Source organism: Achroia grisella, unplaced genomic scaffold (genome assembly GCF_030625045.1).
Source record: "Achroia grisella isolate CSIRO2021 unplaced genomic scaffold, CSIRO_AGI_Agris_v1 utg512, whole genome shotgun sequence".
NCBI lineage: Eukaryota > Metazoa > Arthropoda > Insecta > Lepidoptera > Pyralidae > Achroia > Achroia grisella.
The window spans coordinates 188,509-212,708 of NW_026712906.1; the positions used below are offsets into that span (position 1 = coordinate 188,509).

Sequence of the window (24,200 nt, forward strand, 5' to 3'; positions counted from 1 at the left end):
ATATATATATATATATATATATAGTATTATAGTAATTATTACAAAGTTGGCATAATGAATACCCATCTACAATAAAATTGTCTGAATAAGCATTGCAAGACTTCAGTGTAGGTATATTTTTGCAATAGTGTCACTATCTTATCGTAATTATCGAGAAAAAAACTGTAATAACATCATGTGCATGGATAAATATTATTTATTATCTGTTGTTGGTTGTATAAAATGAAAAAGTAAAAGAAATAAATAAGTACCTAATATTTTTTTATATCACCACCAGAAGATGGTGCCTATAGATGGTTCTGTATTTACAGAAACATATCCAAACATTTAGTTTCCGTTGTCGATTTAAATTCGCAGTAACAAAATATTAAAATTAGTTTAACTAATCATTCTGATTTTTACTAATGGTGAACGTAGATAAAATTTGCTTTACAGTTACCACAAAATAAATGTCACACTACCGCTCAAATGTTAGTGCCAGTAAATTATCACAGTATAAGGCCACTGCACACGTAACGAGCTGTGAACAAGACAAATATCTAGGTATGTTTATATTTTATTTCACATCTGTAACTCTGCAACAATATACGAGTAGCTAAGTAAGTAGTTACATTACTCTTAACCAAGTTAATTTTAATTACTTTAACTACACCGTAAATATGATTATATTTGCTCAATTTTATTTGATAAAAAATGTTTAATACACAAAAGATATACCTATCTTTTGTGTATTACGTAGGTACTAGAAATAGCATGTATAAATTCTATATATGGAATTAGGTAGGTAGGTAACTCATAATGGGATACCAATTCAACTCTCTAGTTAAAGGTATACATATAAAATTAAATAACATAAACGACAAGCATATTTTTTGATGCAATGTAAATATAAAATATGTAAGTATTTAATTAATTTAGAGGATGAGACGGGGCTAACATATGCACTATTATGATCCTAAGCTCTTAAATAAATAAAGAGAAAAAAACGACAAAAGTGAAAATTTGAAAATTATTCTATCTTTCCACACGAACTGCGCGGTCACGTGATACATAGTATAAAATATAATTTCAGATTTCCACTCTACTTCTTGTTGAAAATTGTTCGGTTTTATAAATATTATCAGTGGTCCAAAGGTTTAATACATCCAGTTAAACATTAAAAAAGTACCTATCTACAGTATGTCGTATTTTATATTTTTAAATCCTTCTAAGTAAGTTCATATTTAGGATATATAAAAAAGCACCTAAAATGAAAAGATACGCATTTACGCGTACGTCGATATAAGCTAAGATTAGCACCATATAATACATTGGTGCACAAATCCAAATTGGTGCACTAAGTAGGTGCCAAAGTCTATCCTATGACACCTTGTGATAGAACTGCAAAGTCTGGCTTATTGAACTATCAACCAATAGGTCGACAAGAAAGGCGCTATTTTAGCTATACGAGTGAAAGAAAGAAATAACCGTTTGTCCCTTTCCATCACGCTTTCATTCCACTGTGGTTCAGCGGTACGGCGGCGCTGCGTCAGCGCAGGTGAGCGCGGGTTAGTTTTCAGTGATCACGCGTCGACGGCGCTCTCTGTCGGCGACCTCCGACTTTCGTAACCGCAACTCATTTCCTTGTGCTAGTGGTGTGAAACGTTCCGGCGGAAGTCCGCTATTCGTGTTGTGTGCTCTAAGCTGACTAAATAAGGATACATCTGGTCCGGTCCAATGACAGGTACTTGTAGGATACTTTGTAATACAAGAACTATAGTTAGTAGCGGGGTCCGAACCACCGAACGAAGTACACACGCCGCGGCACCAGTTGACATCCTTGTACCCAATTAAAACAGTTTACTGCACTTCTTTTTTTTAATCCTGCATGCGTTGTTTTCAGAATACATACTGCCACAAGTGGTGACATCGTTGTTGTACTGGTTTAGCTTTAATACGCAGAAATGCTCAGATTACATATCAGTGTGTATTGAAAATATTGCACATTGTACAAGGCTCTACGGAGTTTTTGACATAGTTACGCGATATTTTGCAAAATGTCTTATTCTTGTGATGAGTAATGATTCTTTGCTGCGAATCTATATTGCGATTTTATATTGATACCTAATCAAAATATTTCTAAGTTGGACTCCTATTGATCTATTTCCAAGTGCATAAATATATTTCCAACATTAAAAAATAATTGGGATAATCCACTCTTTTCCATCTTTGTGACTCCTGTATAATAATTAACAACTATTAAGCTTTCCTAGCCATACAATTATTTCTAAAAATATTTGATATGCCTATTTAAATCCTAATTTAAATCTTTTAATCATATAGATTAAAAGACAAACCTTTATTTTCTTTAAAATGCCCGTCGTATCCAAGAATGCGATTACACACGTAATATACCTATGTGTACACGTATACATAAGTACGTAATTTCCAAAAGTTAAATTAACATTCAACAGTCATGTGTAGAAAAATTTAGTAACATACCATCCTCCCTCCTTAGCATTATTGAATAAATTCTTCGTTACAACACTGTGTCCAATGAATCGATTGGACAATTTATATTTTATCTTGGTGTAACCACGTGCTCCGTGTCTTTGTCACTTTCGACACAAAGTCAACTGTCGTAACTATTATAATGTGCCTTTATTTTAGTTCAAGCCCTACTGATTATAAAGTGACATGTATTCCGTCATAAAATAGCTCTGCAATCACTGTGTAAACTAATATTATTTTAGAAGTTTTGCACTTTTGTTTGTAATAATCTCAAAAATACTTAACCATAAAGTAGCACATATAATTGCACACTTTTTTCTTTTTGCAATAAACTCCAAAGACACTAAATTTTCAAAATTAAGTTCCTGGTTTCTTACGATATATTGACCAATTAGTAACCGAACTCGGTACCTACGACTGTTCACCAGATGTTGAAATTAACTATTTCATACCGTAGTTCAGGATGTTTAGTTTTTTAATCATATTATAAAAAACTTATTGGTATATGGATTGTGTCACAGGCACTGCATACGTTATAACAATAAAACAAAAGAAATTTAAAGTTAAATATAACATTGCTCTCACAACAGCTAAATCTACATGATGACTTGTCATTACAGTCAACTATGAATGTCGGTTTGACAAATTTCGCATACCCGATTACATTTACTTTCTTTTACGTTAGAAAGTGTTCATCATCACATAAAACAATACAATCTGTGGGCTGTGGGTATTATACAAATTTCATTGTCCTCCACGCTAGTGACATGACTACATAAGTAATGTCAAACAACTTTATTAAATATACTAATAACAATAGATACTCACAAGTTTCTTAAGCGACCATCAATAATTTAAAAAATACAATTTTATATATTGTGTAAAGTAAATTTCACTATCATCATGCGAGTCATTCACATTCAACTGCCGCATAGAGCTTATATACTTTATCATATATCTACTCATATAAAGATGGGTCCAGTGCCTACCGCGTTTATTTGATTGACTATAACATGCATCATCTAACAGTTCTACACTGAGTTTGCCAATACAGTCGGTATATCTCCATATTTCTAATACACAAATATTGGCGTTATAAGAATGAACGCCTAATCAATATCAATCGAATACGACAAAATAAATTTAATTTCGCGCAATAAAGGATGGCAGTAGATAGGGGATCTACTGCCATCCTCAAGGGATTTAGGCATTATTATTTAATATATTACTTTATTAGTATTTACTAAGAAAAAAAGTCTAATAACAGCTTGTCCTCCTTGTACAGCAATGCATGACTATACACTTATATCGTAGATCTCCACTGCCGCTAGATAGAGATCCTAATAGCATCTCGTCATTTTATCGCTGAGTAAATAGTGGAACTTCGGTTTATTCTTAAAACAATTAAAATGTTCTAATGTACACTTCAAGCGCAGTAAGCGTTTTACGTTCAATGTATCCGTTAAGATACTGCCCATTAGACCTTGTATTTTAATTGTTCAAAATAATTATTTCTTAGCAATTATAAATTTTGTTACACAGCTAAATAATAATTTAAATAAACGCTATTCGTGAGATGTTCAATTTTATACTATATTTTTCAAAGTTCGTAATAAAATGAAGCTGCTTGTGCAGTAAAAATCAGTCATGATAATTCTTAAATGATTGGCAATGAAATGAAAATGAAGTAACTTTTATTTGAGAGAGCAGGCATTGTATTTCATTGAACAAATGCTGTAACAAAATTAGTTCAGCTTGCTTAATCTATTTCCTATTTAAATTAACTCTTTCTAAGGTAAGTATGTACCAACATTATCCAAGATTATTGTTCCACTTGACTCGACAGCGAGGCAGGCATATTTCTGGTCCTGGTTGCAACACCAATTGGCTGCGTTACATCGACGGTCTTGACATTTGTTCGATCTTCCATCTATATGAAATCTTGTTCGCTTCTCTGAGAGAAGCGTTAGCCATAAACGTAAATGTAAATTTCACAATATGAAAGATATTATATAGGAATCATTTATAAAAAAATCACTGTACGAAGTGATGGACGGGTAGAACAATTTGTGATTTCATTTTATTTAATTTGAATTTGACTAACCTAGGTATTAACATAATGTGTCCGTACTGTCTTAAATAAAAATCTTTACATTTTGTGGTAGAGAAACCAAGCTATAAGTAATATAAGTAGACTCGTAACAATTAAACATAATTTGCTGATAGTTTGCGAATCAGCAATGACGTTGATTATCTTTGTTTCAATTGTTTACTAGCTAATACTAGCCCGTGTAAACTTAACCATTGTGCAGAGTTGCCTCTTAAATTCCCACAGAACTACAGCCACAGATGTCGCATTTCGTATTTTCATTAACAATGTGTTACAGTTTCCCACGTATACTTTGAATACGCCATATAAAAGTCGGCTCTTATAAAATACAGAATTTGAACATTAAATATTGCCATATAAACGCATTCGTTTATATCCAAACAAGTGTATTTATTATCTTGATCATTTAACAGTCTACAAAGTTGTAATGTAAAGCAAAGTTGCTATTGCATTGGTCTGTTTATTCGCTTACTTCTAAACCATTCAACCGATTTTGATATTATTTTCACTAATCATTTCGATAATTTGAATCATATGATCCTAGTCACATATAGTACCTACATCCGTGCGATCCGAGAAGGGTTGCTATTGCCCTTATCCGAAAAACTCAAAAATCTCTACTATGTCAAACAAACAGTATTTGTATTTGTTATAAAATACTATGTGTTTGAGAAAGTATTTTTAATATTATTTAATATTACCTATATTAAATGTAAATGTAAAAATATTATTTTCGCTATACAATACGGGTAAATCATCCCATACTGCGGCGTTCTATTTCGGACCTGTATATATTGAGTCGTATCACAGTCGTGAATACCATACTGTATGAGAATATCTGCATTTTTTTTAAGGTTAGTGAGTTATGACAAGAACTAGAATGGGCTACCGAAATTAACATAATACGGAAAGGTAAAAACAGCATTCAAAAGTAGTCTATGACATATAATTATAAACATGAAACACAATTACCTATATATGAATTTTGAAATGTTCGCCAATTTTGGGTATTCTATTCCGATTTTGTTGCAGTCGATAGAATTTACTCAAGTGACAGTCCCATACAAATTTCAACAATATTAGAGTAGACAATTTTTAACATAATCTTGTATTAATTTAATGAGATTAATTTTTTTTTTATTTTTATTGGTGTTAGCTAATCTTACTTAAATGAAACTATTTGAATAAAAATTAGGAAACGGCATGAAATCCATTTACTGCAGCCGCAAATAATTTAGTTTTCGGTTCCATACACGAAATCGAATTAAAGAATAATATTATTTTGAAATAAACTCAATAATAAAACTCCTGCCGACCAGCTGGATTTTAGTGTGTTATTGAATTAGTGTATTAGTGCAAGCTGAAGCAGTTACGAGAATTAATTTTATATTGGCAGTTCATATATCTAAATGTATTAGTAAACCTAATAATTATTACTATATATACACGATAGCATATACTCACATCTCATTACCTGTAATTTTTATATTACGTACCTAATGGTCTGGTAATGTTTTAAGTAATTTTTGACGTGTGTGCATTTGATTGGCAAAGCGTCCATTAGCGACGCTGTCTAGAAATATATGCGTACACCAAGCAAATATTATTTTTTAGAAAAGTTTATGATCGTTATAACTCAGTTTTAGTGTTATAGCATCAATGGCTCATTTGTTAGTTTATATTTTTTAATCTAATGTTAGTAAAGCTCTTATTTTTCTATATTACATTTAGTAGCAATACACTTATAGTGATTACAAGTTATTACATCTTTGCCTAACATACAGTACAGTAACAAAATGTTGTGTCATTGGTAGGTCAAATTTTTTCATCAGAATATACGTTTATAGGTTTGCAGGTTAAAAATGACATCAAAAATTGACAGAGTTTGGAAGGCGTTGTTATTACTTAGTCCACAGGAACAACAATGTGTTAGAAATATCTTTTATAGACAGTAGGTATAACACCTGTTGTGACGTCCTTCAAAATCACAACAGGTGTTATACTGTTATGCTGTCTATGGTGCTGTTCATGTATAGCCGATTATCACTTTTCACCAGGTGACATATCAATTTGTTTACCATTCCAGTTACATAATAAATAAGTTACTATTCTGCACACACTCCGCCTACGTAGTTTAGTTATTTAACTAGTTTAACAAAGCTTTTTAACAATAAAAGTGGGGAGGGTTGTAGCGTGGTGGTGGTCAAAGAAGAATTTCGGGCAAGGCCGCCTGTGATCGATGTTTGTGTGACCACTCTTGCGCAAGCAACCCGCCGCCCGCTGCCGCACCGCGCCACGAGACTTCGACGTCATCATGTTTGCATTTTAGTTTTCCTTATGTTTACTTTCATGCGTGTCAATAACAGCGTATGTAGCTCTATAAATATACTCAATACGTCCCATGGCTAACCATTTTCTATATTTCAATTTAGTTTAAGCCACGTACGCGTATGCTACAAACAGCCAAATTGAGTGGCCACCAGTGGACAGTGTTGGTTAGTATTGGGATAGCAAATAGGTGCGTAATTATTTCTAAACCCTTAAAATTAACAGAATGAATTACAACTTTTTTTAAATTGTGCAATTCAATGTACCTTAATTTACAGATTCTTCTGTATGTGTGATTGTAACCCAGCTCCTATACACCTAGACTAATTAGAATGAAATATTGTCAATAGCTTGGATGGGTGAAAACGCAGTGGCGCTGCTTTTTGAAGCAGGACGACGTCTGTCGGAACCGTCAGCATTTTAAAAATGATATTAAACCTTAGAAATTTATTACCTACATTTCCGCAATAAGAACTACTACTACTTAGTGATGTGTATCGTCCTATTGGAAGTTCGAGCAGTAGTAGGTAGTAGTAGTAATATTTTAGCTTTATTTAATCGTATTACTTATAATATTTCTTAAATACCACTTATCCAATTAGCAATAAAAAAATGTACAACTCATTAAATAATGACATGTTATATTACTGTATGAGTGTTATTAGTGTGTATTAGAGAGGACGTCAATATCAGCGCAGGCGCCTTAAATGTTATTATTAAGTCGTGACAAAGCACGTAAGGCACGGCCCCGATCGGGGCTCCATTAGCGTAATGGTAATGAGTAATTATAGGTGGTTTGAATCGATTGTAGAAACATCGGCCAATCGCCTCGGGTCCTGCCTGCTTGGCTCCAAGCGAAGGCCGTCTTTTGCAACCACGCAAATATCTGCATCTACAAATGAGTGTTAATGAATATTTTTCATTACCTTTTTTCTATAAAGTACCTGTTATACTTGTTAGATAATAATCACACTGCACAGATATTTGTCTGTCTATCGGTATGTGATAAATGCAGTACACTAATTAGACAAATATTAGGTGTGAGTGAATTGGGAGTGAAACGATTGTAGCTAAATTACTATAATAACATTACGCCTAAAAATTCATTCAGACTGGAGACGATTCATCATGCAACCGGAAAAACTTTTCTGAGTGGGCTAGTGTATACATTTCGATATTAAATGGAAGTCGTTATTACATTAGATATCAAATTCACCATTAGTTCTTTAGATTTCGGCTTTTGTTTAATCATACAAAATTTAATCTCAGATTTTTTATTACAGTAAAGGTTTGTTTTATTTTATACAATGAAACTAATTAGTTGTTCTCTGTTTCACATATTTGTTTTATTACTGGCCCTAATTATACTTACGGAGTTCTATGAGAATCTAATTGCTACTTGCCCAACATATTGCACAGCAATATAAAATTAATTGTATAAAAACAAACCAAGACCGCATCGGATTATCAATAGAGTTCCGCAGATAATATATCTAACTTACTCTGAAACTTTAACTTTCGATTCACGTTAAAGGAGTAGTGTAATTATAGGTTCAGCAGACATGACACTTTTGTTCTTAGGAATCACGCTGCCTTAGGTGCATATTTTTATAGAACCTCAGTACTGAAGAACATCGTACTAAGATAATATATAAACCATACCAGTTTATACATTATTTTAGTACAATGTTCTTGAATATCTAAAATATTAAAATGATTTTTTTCTTTTTTATCCTTTTGTTTCACTATTTTTTATATTCATATATCTTAATATTTTTATATAAAATCGAGCAATAAATAAATATTATGTATGGCAACCCAATTCCGATTGAAACCCTAAAAGTCAGTTTATGATACATGAAGATCTCAATAAAACCTAAGTGAATATTGTTGCTTTCTTTTTAGGGATACGTACTTTTTAGGAAAAGGATAAATAAGAAAAGAAACTCAAAATAGAATAGAGAGATGAACATATTACTATCAAAGAGTTAATGTGTGCTGAATATTTTAAAGTTAAAATCATCTTATGCGTTTTTTAGTTACCAAAAATGTTTATTTTAGTAGTTTATAATAATAAATCAGTATTTGAGATATTTACGGGTACTACAGGTACTAATATTTATATCAATTCTCTTTCGAATTATACTTTGAAGAGGTAATAATAAATGAATATATTTACACGCAACTAACTCATTTAAAACATTCACTGTGCCTTCATCAAATTTGCGCTATATACCTCCATTAAGACAACTTTTACAGAATAATAATATTTTACTTACATGGTTACAGTGTATCGAATGAATTAATTTTCTCACGAAACGTCTCAATACCTACTGCTATAATATTTTCCTTATTAGCAAATGAAATATATACTATCACTAGCCGACCCCGCAAACGTTGTTTTGCCATAAAAATTAAAATCGTTGTTAAAAATAGGGGTTGATGCTAGAAGGGTAAAAATTTAGGGTTGTATGTATTTTTAATGCCAAAGAAGAATATGATAACAAATAAAAAAATCTTCCAAAAAATAAATAAAATGTTAGGGATGAACCACCCTTATCACTTCGAGGTATGAAAGTGATATAATAGCTGATCGCAGATCTACTGAATATGCATTTAAATTTCATAAAAATCGGTCAAGCCGGTAGAAGGAGTATGGTAACTAAAAACTACTAACTGTGACGAGAATTTTAGATGTACGTATAAGATAATAAATTATAATAATTTAACCACATTATGTTAAAGTAATTTGTCTTTAATTTAATTAAATATAATAATATAAGTCAAGTTACATAACTGTAATGCAGGTTAGAAACAGTATTTATTTATATATTTAAATATATAATTAACTTTAATATATGACTCACTATCAATACAAATGTAGACATCATGACCCCCTTGTGCCATAGGTCATAAATAATATATTTAAATTATATATATACGTCGCGTGCAGTAGCATAGTGTGAATGATAGCTGACATTTTAGAACCATTTACCATAAATATGTATTTAATATTCTGTTTTTTTATTGAGATTTTCGGAATTAAGGCCAATCTAACCGTAACGATATAATTAACATAGTCATACAACTAATCATATTATTATAAACTGAGAGACATACAATAAATAAATGTCATTATAACTACATGTAGTTGATATGTGGGGAAGGAGATTTTTGCTAATATGGATTAAGGGTCACCGGCAATGGGGCTACCATTGCAATGTAGGTATCAGGTTGTATAATGTACTCCACGAAGTTCCCCTGGAAACCATCATGTTAAATTCCTAGTGAATTTGCCATGATGTAGCAAATTCCTGCTACATCGTGGCCTGATTTCATGCTCATCTTATCATCCTCCATTGGTGACCCGCCAGCGTATACCATTGACGTGTGCACCATTGCATTATCATCGCTTAAAAATACTATAGTTAATCTATGTAGTGCAAGGAATCTTGTCTTTATTAAACACTAACTGACCTGCGCAATTTCGTTGCGACAGTTTTTTACGTTTTTGCAACATTTTTCTTTGCAGCTCAGCTCTTATTGATCGTAGAGTGATGTTATATAATCTATAATAAGTTTTCTCGATAAATGGACTCTCCAACACAAAGAGAATTTTCAAAATCTGGTCATTCATACCGGATATTACACAAAACGTCCGTACTCACAAACATTACTTCTACATAATATTACGGGTAGTAAGTACATATGAAATCAGATCATTGTTATTATTATAGTCAGGAGTAATTAGTAGGTAAGAATAAATAAAATAGCTTTATTCCATCTTTAATTACACATATATTAATATCTTACTCTATTTTACTTTGTTAAACATAATGTATAATATTTTAGATATCTTTGTTTATTCTATGTTGAAACTATACAGAGAAATCTCTATTGAAACTAAACATAGCATATGTACTTGTAATTTTTCTTATTCAATAAGTTAAAAGCCACTTTTAATTTCGTAGATGTAGCCATCCAACGCCGTGTGAATAATGACCGTGTCATCATTCTAGTTTCATCGGAATTACATCACCATACGACTTTGTTGTAAGAATAATTAAATATTTTTCTACCAACTGTCTCACTCCTTTCACGGACCGTGGATGAGATTTAGTCGAAATCATCATTAATTCTTTCTTTTTCTATTACAGGCACTGCTGAGGCGTGAAATCGTTATGTGACTGGTATTCCGTGGGATCTTTAAGTGTGACTTGTGTATATGTACAACTGCTGTGTACACGCTATCCGTGCGTCACTGTGAAATGAAGAGTGAAACGCAGCAGTGACTTTACATAAAGGCGTGGAAATGAAAAGAGAAAAGTACAAGATTTCCTTCTCCGAACTTAGGTGAGCATCTACCTATATTTATTTACGTTATCAGTCAACGGAACGGCCAAACAACTCGTATAGAAATAATTAACTCCAACCAAACGATCTTAATCAGCATTATACCTCTTATACTGTTTGCATATTCTAGATGTAAAGGTTACGAAATATTGCCCGTAGCATTTTAAGACTCTCGTTTGAACTTCTTGGGTTACACAACAGTGAAGTAGATACAAAGGCTTACACCCCATGACGAATGGCAAGCAACGCACGAGTAAATAGAAACCACAAAGACAATAGTTGCAAGTACTTATTACAATAAGTCGGATGATGTAAAATTGTTTGCATGTTCAGTTACAATGCAGTACACTGCTTACGACTGATGTGAAGTGATGTCATTAGTAATAGCAACACTGAAATAACATATCATTACATAAAATACTTATTAATTATAGTGTCGTATTATATTATACAATAATAATATTAGAATCTATCTAAATATCTCTATTAAAAACATACTTATATATTACATAAATTCTAATGTAATATAAATATAATAAGAAAATAAAGCAAATACTTGAATTTAAAGCAAATAGTTAAAACTATAAGACAACTTTCAATTGAGCAGTCTAATTCGTTCTTCTTCAAATTAAACGGTACATCAAATGATAATTGAGAAACAATATTTACCTAGTCTTTTAGTTGTTTTACAGCAACAAATATAACCTAATATTTTTATTTATACAGATCTTGTGCTGGACTCTACAATGATAATACAAATCACAATCATTTTGATAATTTACGTAATTTCTTAAACTTTCGGGTAGTTGAAACTTGTTATAAATATACATATTTGAATTTCTGTTATAACTACATACTACATATTATTATGTATTTTATAGTTTAGCAATCATGCCTTATCTATTAACAGAGAACAAAGCTACATTGTTGGACATGACATCATAAAATGTAGATGACACTTATATAGTAATACATAATACGTAACCCAGCAAGGCTTAATTACTAAAACGGCGTGTGGATGAATCAGATAAAGAATAAAGTTTCGACCAAAATCCAGTGTGCCAGTGTGCTACTTATCTGGCACTGGCAGCTGATTTCGTGATGATATAATTGCGGTTGGTCGCGGGCCGCCAATAGGGTTGCCAGGTAATAAGAATTTACCTAGATCGTCAGGAAATTTTAAGCACAAGATATAACTAACAAACCAATTTATTATGGCACTGGTACTAAAATCAGTAATTCATGCTTAAGAAATGGGTGATATTTAGTCATATAATAACTGCTAATTGATCAATTAGTTCTTATTTTTTCTTACTAACAATATTAGCAAATATACTGTCTGCCATACCTCATATAATATTCTAACAAAATGACAAAAAATCACAGACATTTGAAGAAATATCGTTGTTTGAATTGATAACCCTAGCTGCAAGTCGCGCCGGCTAGTGACGTAAAACCTGGTATGGTATGGCTCCGGTGAAAGTGTCAATGGACCCTGACATCATGCCGCGGTCGGACCGCCTCAGTATGCACATATCTAAATACAAACAAACGTGCGTTTAATCGTTGTATCCATGAATTAAAGAATTCGTCGACCACGTTGCTCTTTTTTTTATCTATTCTATTTATTTCAATCAATACATTCATACAAGTTATATCTACACTTGTGCCTTTTATTCCGACAATTATGGAAACTAATATACTTATTTTACACATTGATCTTTTACGTATCTAGTTAATTTTCAAAACATTTTTTAATTAGAAAATACGTGATATATTCTAAATAGATTTAGGTATATGAAGTTCTAGTAGTAGAGGATACGGCTTTAGGAATATCTGTCGTTCCTTGTCTTTTATTTGATAATAACAACGTTACGCGATTATTTTATACACACATGGGCTGGCAGATTAAAATATATATTCTAAATTAGTTTAAACCAAAGTGTTTGTAAATATACACACTATCGAGTAGCAATATGACGCGAATAAGTAACTACTGACATTCAACAACATTAAAAACCGGAAATTGAATGTCACGTAAACCTTACTATGAAATGTAATCGTTTTTTTATCTTGTCGATTATTTTACGCAATTCGTAAATGTGAGGTTTAGGTTGGTGGTATGAAGAAAGTTTGCTTTCTACCGAAGATGTTACTCAATCGTTGTCGCTAGTGCGGCAAGGTCGTTATTGTTGACGCCTCTTTGTTTTATTGAGTGGAGAACTAAGAGCTTTGTGGTCATGACCGTAAATGTTAATGGCAATCGTCAAATCAAGGTGTGTGAGGAAATATGACGGATGTTCTGCGTTTTATTCAAGTTTGCCGGCGTTCAGAAAACATTTTATTTGTATATTTCATAATTCGGTGATTATATTGCGTATTTTATATTAAAACTACCTTTCTGATTGATTAATATGTTTAATCCATTGGAAAGATTTGAATGAAATTTGTCATAAAGTCACTTTTAACCAACATTTAAGGGGAAAAAGTCGTGAGATATAGCTATTATTAAAAATATACCATATAATTATAAAATATATATTTTTTTAATTAGACTCTTTGGATGCTTTTAAAAATTAATTTCAAATATATTATAAAGACACTAGCTGTCCCGCGCAACTTCGTCTGCATCACACTTATTTAAACATTTATCATTGTGTGTCGTTCAATTTACACAGTACATATGTTTTTTTTTTTAATTATAGCCCATGTATTATAAATATAAGTTCTGATGTATAAGCTATATTACCGTAAAGTTTCATAAAAATCCCTTCAGTAGTTTTTGCGTAAAAAAGTAAAATTAGACTTGAATTTTGTGTGTTGATTTCTTTGTAATAAATAAACTAGTTAACTAATTAAAAAATAATCGTCATAAATAAAACTATATTATCGAATAGCTTATTGCCTACAATATTTTCGGCACGGTAATTAAAACTAAAATTATCAAATGTGCAAAAACTTAGATGTGATTCGCACTAAATTCGCATCGCATCAGTCATGACCGTTTTAGCCGCGCAGCGGAACGCACTGCCAATGCCATCAAATGCACACCAAATAGATAATTATGTTACACATGAATATAATTTAAATAAAAACTCATTTCATACTGAAATGGCTATTACATTTCAGATTGCGATACAAGTAAATGCAAATATTTTCGTTGGCCTTGATGCCATTTTAGAATGTATCTATAATAAATATTTGTACCTAAATATACATACTACGTGATTAGGAAGAAATACACTTTGAAATATAATCAGTATTGGAAACACTATGGCTTCCAAGAAAACCCTCTACCGACCAACACACACTGTGTGAGGGTTTTCTTGAAGTAGTGTATTGTTAGCGATTACTGACTTACAATTTTTTGTTTGGTATTGAAATTATTGCATTGTTAATTTGAAACAAATGGAGAAAAGAAAATAATTTCTTTTCTTAAGGGGTCGGACATTATACACTCCATTAAACGGAAATATTAATACCTTGGACAACTATGATATATAGGCATACATATTTATGTATATGGATTTTAGTATTTATGTGTTACACAAATTATTGCAAATTAATAAAATATTTACTAATACATTTGTATATATAGTGTTTTAAACTTGACGCGGTCATTATTATACCCGCTGCTCTTCAGTTTACCCGTGATCATGGTGGTTGAAACACTACCGAAATATCGGGAACTCAGCAAATAAATATAAAACGTGGTAAGATCCCGTGATTTTTACTAATTATACGTACATTTGTATAGTTGTATACACACAAAATACAAACTCCTTGTACAAGGAGTTTGTATTTTGTGTGTATACCTCCTTATTTTTAATTCTGATAAAACTATATAGGCATAATAACAATGGATAGAAATAAAAACAAATACATAATCCAATAGTGAACACGTAACTTGAGGCCGGAAATCATGTTATGCAGTAGGTAATAGTAATCGTGTGCCACCGTGCTGAACCTAGCGTGCCACGGCCGCATAGGAGGACTTCACCTCGGCACACGCGGACACTATAGCCAACAGGGATGTGACATTCTAATAATCGATTAGGTAAATAAAAATAAAAATTTAGTTAATGATGAGGATTTTTCCCTAGTTTTTGGAGCATTAGCCTGTGATTTTCAAGTCATTCATCAGTCAGTCATCATTTAGGCCACCACTTTGTTATAAGGACTTTGATACAAATAAATAATACATCGCTATTTAAATAAATAAAATATTTAAATAAAAACTATTATTATGTAAATTAATAGAATTTATAATCGATTTTATATTTATTTAGAATGTTAAAATAGAACCAAAAATTTGTTTTTATACACAATAATAATCTAATTGTTATTATAGATTATTTTTCACATCCCTAATAGTCTGCCAGACACTGAGGCGCAGGAAGCAATTATCATTAAGCATCTCAATATTACCACTTAGTAATAGAGTCACGCACATGTATATAATAACAATTTGATATGCCATCTTCTTATACATTAAATCTGACCAATTTCAAACGGTCTACACATGACCTTAAAATCAGAGACAATATCGGAGGAAGTGGTCGGGAGCGCCCTGGATTGCTTTCCAGGTCGCCTAGTAGGTACAGGATTCTCTTATATATTGTATATGTATAGAGAAATCTGGACAGATTTCATAAAACAGCAACATTCACAATATTAATACTAGATTTAAAGACAAACTTGCTTGCAAACTTTAACAAATAAATAAAATATTCAATTGAATTTCTTGCTAGTTCTTCTCATTTGGATCTACATATATACTGAACTGGACCGTAGGGAAAAAAATATAATAAAACGTTCATAAGCAGCTAAAATGTCCTACCTGAATAAATGATTTTTTAATTTATAGTGTTTTCGCCATGCCAGTTTTACTCCCTTCTTGGCCCTATAATTAGTGTCGTATGAAGCCCATGTAGAGACTACATGTACACATGTCCCTAAAATAAAAGGCGAACAATGGTGGGAACACTCGAGGTCGGGGGATTGTTATAATGTGGACTAGTGGCCCCATTGCAAGCAATGTACCATGTCAGATTGACCTCCATTCAATTGCCCCTGGAAATCGTTGAAATAAATGACAAAGACCTTATGCTCACCATATCATCCTTGACTAGTGCCCCGCCAGCATAAACTGTCAGTGCAGGCAGAAGTACCATTCTGTTATCGTCCATAATTAAAATCTCGAGGTCGTTTCATGTTTGATAAATTAAGATTTATCTACATGAAAATATAAACGTTATAATACCAAGTCATATGGTATTTCCAATACTACGATACGAACATAATTATATTATTGTGTAACTATGGCATATTTCGAGAAGAAAGCGTTCTCGAGACACTCTCGAGATAAATAAAAATATTTAATTTATAAACTATTATGTTATTATAAATGTTTAAATTTATAACAACATAATATTTTACAAATTAAATATTTTTATTTATCAAGTACCAACCCATTGTTTAATGATGTGATATTTTCGAGTGAAACTTTTTTCACAGGATACATATGAGATTCGTCTATTAAAAATGTGCAACTTTTAATTTTCGTCTTTCAGTAGTTTTTATATACAGCTTAGACGTGAAAAATGGATACTTCGAAAATCCGAGTTATTTTTTAATACGATTTCTTACAGGGATCTAACTACCCGATTATCGCGATATTATATTTGTCAAATTTTTAAACGTAAGAGTTTTTTTAGATGAACGACTCTACTTTCGTTTCCATACGACTCATGATGGTATAAGTCTGATTTTACTTATATTATACATATTCATACGACCGGCATCTTTGTAAATACATTGGTAAATTCTAAACTACACTGCGCAATATTTTCTATGAGCTTGACAAAATGTCCGAGGCGAACAGGCGAGCACACCTTACACACATGACATTCCTACGCATTATACATTGTGGTTAGACCTGTCCAGGGTTGCCAACCTTAATACGATTAGTCTCATATTAAGACACAAAAAAATCTGTTAAAACTACCTACAACATCTCAATTTGGCAATCTAACCTTGTGAATAATAGTATTTATATCAATTTTCTTAAATTAAAATATTTGAATAAAAAATGTCCTCAAAGCGAAGGCCAAAAATGTAATATTTGTACGAGGATGCGCGTACGGTTGGCACCCCTGTACCTGTCCTACGCAGAGGTCGAGCACGGAAGTGACATCAATTGCCCATTGGTTACTTCTTACATATTTGTTAACTTTGGAAAATACTATTTATTTTTACATAATCACATTTACACATATCGCATACATTAAGTAATGTTGGTATTGTTGTTAATTACCTTTTCAAATGTCGTGACTAGTGGCGATAATAAAACTTCAGTAGATACGCCCATGACATAATAATTTACTTGCGAGTTCAAAAGACGCCGTCAACTTTTCTTGTCTAATTATTGCATATTCTATTGTATCCACGTTCGTCGTACAGAATCATCAAGAAATATATTTTAAGCTGAAATGAAGTCAAGTGAAACCAACTTTAATCGTTTCAACTTTGTACCTACATATGCATATGATATATAATTAAATATAAAAAAAACTATTGTTTCTATAATAAATATTTAGATACTCATATTATAGATAATAAAATTAGAAGAAATATATTGTACTTACTAATTTATAATATTAGTCATCTGTATACGGAGTGCTACATTCATATTATATGATTATGATATTTATTTATTTTTAATTTGGGAATAAACTTTCATTTCACTACTTCTGTGCTATCGTGCTATAAAGTATACGTTTCTGAATAAAAAGCGTTGTTTAAATTGACATCGCTTATAACCACTACAAATCGAATACCATCGCCCACACGGCGAAAATCTCAAACATCCGCGTTACAACAATAGCCTATTGATGTATCGCTTAAATTCTTACGAAAAACAACCAGTATTCAAACACCCAATTTTGCACCATTGTTACATAGTTATTTACACGTATTGCCGCAGAAAGTACCTATTACTAATATAGTGAAAAAGAAATCAACTATTATTTATCTAACCATTCTATTCTACATATAATTCTGAAGATGTCTACAAATATAATATTCTATTTATGTATGAATTTTATTAGCACAGGATATGTGTTTAATATTTGTCTGAATGTTTATAATAATCATTATTATATGTAAGTACATAAAAATGTAGTTAACATTACAGTCATAGTAACAATTAGAAAAAATACAATCTTCGCCAAATTCCGTACTAGATGGCGCCATGTGAGGGCTATTGAATTATTTATTTTAGCGAACTCAGATATATAATCAAGGATAGCAACTTCTTATATGGCTATATTTATTTATTTCATTATTAAAATATTTTGTATTATACTAAATCAGATTATAATAAATTACATAAATAGGTGATTAAACCGCCTAAAACAAATCCACTCGTCTCCTTAGCATGTTCACATGTCGTATTCGTGGGAGAAACTAGCGTGCACACTTGCGCAATGAATTCCGCACGCTTCACACATGCGATTGTTTGCACTTTCTTTGTACAGACGCATGACTACGCAAACTATTGCTTATGTGCTCAGATTGGCAAATTGCATTGATCTATTTGTATTTGTAAGCTGGTCAAGTACATGTGAGGTCATGTTCGATAAAACCCATGAATGGAATCCAAGTCGTGTATTTTATTTACCAGCTTAGAATGCATCTTTATAGTATGTAATATACGTACATAATATATGTAATAATACTCCATTATAGTATGTAACGCGTATTGCTTGATCATAACATTTAGATTTAAAATTTATATAAATGTACTATTTTTCGCGTACTTAATCCCAATAATTCACGCCTCTGTGTAGATATATCATAGATATAACTATACATATCTCTGAATAGTCTGCGAAAAAAAACTACACAGATTACGTACTCTCTATAATCATACTGAGTCACCTAAAAATTGTATGTGTACATGAATACATTAATAGTAAATTTGAAATCGAACATGAAAAATTTACATAATTACATAAAAGCTCATCTTTACTCCAATTCCATAATAAACAAAATTGTGTGATATGATAATCTATAAAACCACCATAATAATAATAAAAAATTCCTGTAAGTCCAATGGGATATATAATATAATAATTGTATTAGGCATAATAATTATACGTGTACCTACTTTAACAGTATTATTAAGCAAAACTCAAAAACTACTGGTCAAATCATAATAAAATTTATTATGTAAGAGTGCGGGAAATGCCAGCATAGAATTAAAACATCAAAATCGGTTTATGTAGACAATGTTCTGTGGAAACACGCAAAAAAACTACAGTACTTTTGAGAACCTTCTTGTTTTTAGATGTCGGTGAAAAACAATTTAATATAAACATATATTATAGTTATTATAAATTAATTAAAAACTACACAACTGCATGAAATATATGCATTAATTAACATATATTGGCCTGTGATCAATCAATAATTGTATGGAAAACTAACTAAACACAGCTGAGTGGTGACCCGTGTAAGCGTGACGTGATCGCACGTGATCGCTGCGTAGGGATGCCAACTCTTTAAAATCTTGTGTTTTTACGAGAATACTCATACAAATATAAGATTGTTGTTCTTCGGTACAAGGACAAATGTACAAAATTTCGACCTGTGAAAATCAATAAAAATGCATTACATAATTTGTATGAAGTTATATTATAGCCAATTTAAGCCAAATATACGACATTTAGTCAGATTTTTTATTTCTTCGCACGAGGCTTAGGTTTTAGGCTTTTAAGGTTGGCAACCCTGTCACCGTACCGTGCCGGTCGATTGCTATCGGGAGGAAAATATCGTAATAGTCTGCCGAGTAATGCCTGAGTTGAACTATAAGACAAACAGCCAAACGAAGAACGAGAAACGCGTTATAGTCAGTAAATTCTTGGAGATAGACTTTGTACAAATGAAATAAGTGAGACAGAAAACGTACAACGTTTTCTGTCTCACTTATTTCAGGCAACAAGGTTTCTTTAATAACTCTGTATCAGTCAAGGGGTGAGATAAGCTGTGAAATTATAGAGCATGAATGCATCTAAGTGGCAATACGTGAGTGGTACGACGGGTGTCTTATAATGAAATAAATTTCATGACGCTGTTAATATAGATTTATATATAGTATAATATATATGTATACACTTATTTGGCAACTATCTAACTAACTATAAAACAAGTGCGATAACAATGACCCTACCTGGAAGATAATGTAGATCGCGCGTTTTACAGAAAAAAATGTGAAAATCGAAATGTTTATCCCTTATAATTAAATAATTAATTTTAATAATATGACTCGCACAAGGTGGCTGTTAATCAAGATCGTCAGTATAATATCGAACCGGTATAGATAAATATTACAAAAACCACTACTGTTATATCATGACTACTTACTTTTATATGTATATTATATACCTATTTGCATGTAGAATAACGTATTCGCCTTTTGTATATATGTGCATGAGCGATAATAATCCTTATTCAATAGAATATAAAACTGAGAATGATTGACCTGTACTTTTGTTACTGCATGTTGCGCGATATCTTCGGTAATATTTAGATGTTTTTTTATTTCTAAAGTATGGTATGCTAGACCTATGGTACTGCCATATATTTTAAACATTTGAGGGAAGTAATACTATATTTCTATTTTTGTGATTATTTTAAAAGAAAAATATTACACTACATTATCTTAAGCATAATACAATTTGTATAAAGTGTCACATTATTTATATAATATCTAAAAAGATATTTTTTTTATATTTAAAGGAATAACTAATAACTGATGTCTGGTGTAAAAAAATTGCTTGTATTTTATTGCTTATAGGATAATAATTTATGAAACTTCAATTGTATTCAATGACGTTTACTTTAAGTTAACAATCACGACCATCACGACGATAATATATTAACAATGTAAATCATATAACTACCTACTCAAGCGCTCGAAATAGCTTCAACGAAATACATAAAGGCACTGCTGCCGTTCACTAGAAGACTGTTGCAACCGAACGCATAATTCAACATAATAAACCACAAGAAGCTAGGAAACGGAACTTACTATTTATAATAGATTTTTTAGGTATCAAAATAAAAAAGTACTTTAACTACTAATCATTACGTTAATACGTGAAGCAAAAGCTTTATACTCCTTTAAACTTAAATTGCTCTATAGAAAGAGTACTAATATATAGAAAGAGTTCTTTCTATATACTAAGAGCACGGAATAATAGTTTTTTTTAATTTTGCATAAAAACAATATAAAAAAATTAAACACGCTAATAACACACATACGCACAGAAGTTATAGAACCTTAATAATGATCAAACTTATATTTTAAATTAATTATGGTCGAATTTTAATTGGGCGATCACTATCATGAGCTATATAATTAGTATTTTTACAGCTTGTCTATATTTTATCAGCTGTTAGTCGCGACTTCGTCTCCATTTTATGAAATAAATAACTATATCCGTCCTCGTGATACAATCTATCTGCACGTCAAATTATAGTAACTTAACCTACACAACGTTCATATTTTGCTTAACAAGTGGTCGGAAATATCCGGGTTTCCTGTCTATTGTGATGAATATATAAGGTCAGCCTTAAAGGTCGCGTCTCTAACGTTGTATATGCACCATATAATACTCAAGGCAAGCTCTAGGATATTGTTTATATTGTATCCTTAATCTGTTTGTTCCTTAAAATTGCCTGCCTATTTATTTATACTACAATGGTGGCAAACATGCATACGCCCCATCTAATGGTAAACGGTTACGGTAGAACGGACGCCTGAAACACTAGACACACGTGCGCATTACCGACCCTTACGAACCTTAATATACCCTATATATATATAAAAACCCCATGCTGTCGTCTCATGATAAAACCTCGTAGTTCAGTCGTAGGTAGTTTTATTATATGGATGATAATGTAATGATGCACTCGCCTGCGCTAACGGTTTTCGCTGGCGGGTCACTAGTGGAGGATGATAAGATGAGCATAAAGTCAGGTCAGTTACCCCATCGCGACAAATTTACTAGGAATTTTTCATGATGGCTTCCAGGGGAAACCGCGTGGAGGTCAACCTGACATGGTAAGTCGTAGGTAGTTCATTCCACAATCTAAGTGTACGCAGGAGGAAGCTCCTCTGAAACCGCACTGTCCGAGACCACTGAGGTTGTAGCGTGTGGGAACGAATTCCCTCTCAATGGTTTGGTTTAGTCTTCCAATTATTAACAATTGACTGATGCCCGCGACATCGTCTGCGTATTTACAATTTTTATTATATGAGGACTAATTAATTTTATATAGGTATATATAAACTTTCATCCACTATTTTTATAAATTTATTTTCGCGAAAAATAGTAACATCGTATCCTCTATTTCTATAACAAAAGTCAGCACAGTCGATTTAGCAGCTTAAGCGTGTTACACTAACAAACAAACATACTGTTGTATTTATATCATTAGTTAGAATTAACAAATTTGAGTTTTTTTATGTAATTTAATTTATTTCACTGTTATTATTTATTTCTTGAACACTCTAGTTATGGAATAAGCTTCTGAGTCGAGGTTTTCTAAGAGGTCACGCCATGAGCATGAGGTTCTCCATAAAAGATTTCTTCAGGGTCGACAACGTGCACGAAATACGCCTTTAGTTTTGCTGACCCATAGGCATGGCACCCGCTTACTATAAGGCGAACCCGTATACAATTCTTCCACCTCAACATCATGAAATAGTTATAGAAAATTAGGAAATAAAATATTGAAACAGGTATTTCCTTACGTAGTATTATATTTTTTACATGACATTTTATCTACAGAAATCATAGTGCATGAGTTCATTCTGTACTCCGCAATTTTTTTATAGTTATATAAATTTAAGAAAATACTTTAATGGTACTATTAGAAGATAATAAAAAGTAAACAATGAAAAGTACTACTGTCATAACAAAATAAAAGAGAGTGAAGTATTTATATGTATATATTATCGAAATCAAAGCAAAAATAATTATATGGCGTACTACCTATGTAACGTAAATATTCATATAAAGACCTATTATAAGTACAACCTCTTTATTTTTAAGTAGGTTAAAAATAAACATTATTAGTATACGGTCTTGTAGTCGTCCAATTTAATGTAAATCTGTATTGAAGGCTAAAAGTTTGACGTATGGAGGATATTTCACAAGAACAACCTCGGATGCTGGAGCGCAGCATGACTCAGCAACGATAAAGTGAACGAACAAGTACCGACTGCGACCCCATATAAACTTTATTAGTGCCAATATATCGTAGTTATTCCATAATTATGTAAATATATAAACAACTGGTCGAAGTCGAATGCTTACCTTGACTTTCTAGATTCACATAAGAACCCCATTTTGGGCAGCAACTTTATATATGTACATTTGATGTAAGCTTCGCATATTCCATGCTATGGGAATATGTTGCAATATCACGGCCTTCATAATACATAATAGGTATATCATAACGCATTAATAAATATTTTGCCTAATAACAATAATTCACAGCGTAGTAGAAGAGTGGTTCACTAGCCCGACTTAGACCCTTAAGGTTCTGAATTCAATCTGCCGTACAACAAAAAAACTTCTTAGCAAAAAAACACTGTCTTGATGACGACCCGCACCAAAACCAAAATTATTAGTTAAAAAGTTGTAATTGCCACAATAATATATTTTATTTCAGGTATTAGTCACAATATTACTCTATATATTAATATGATAATAACAATAACAACAGCAGTAGGCCCCCGTACAGCCAACAGCATCGCCAACTCCTTCATCTGAAATTGAATTAAATATTATTTGTATCTCAAGCTACAAATGCTTTGGATTATGTATTGTGCTCAAATTCTACGAGG

General features: G+C 31.8%; 1 protein-coding gene across 1 annotated transcript in view; it reads left to right on the forward strand.

The window, feature by feature from the left end:
• Nucleotides 1-1,549: 1,549 nt before the first annotated feature.
• The window catches only part of LOC131846889 (dual oxidase maturation factor 2), a 59,994-nt gene continuing 37,343 nt past the window's right edge, over nt 1,550-24,200 (forward strand). Inside the window, exons 1-2 of the mRNA XM_059196318.1 lie at nt 1,550-1,723; nt 11,086-11,281. The gene's annotated coding sequence lies outside the window, so the exon portion shown is untranslated. The remainder of the gene's footprint in view (nt 1,724-11,085; nt 11,282-24,200) is intronic.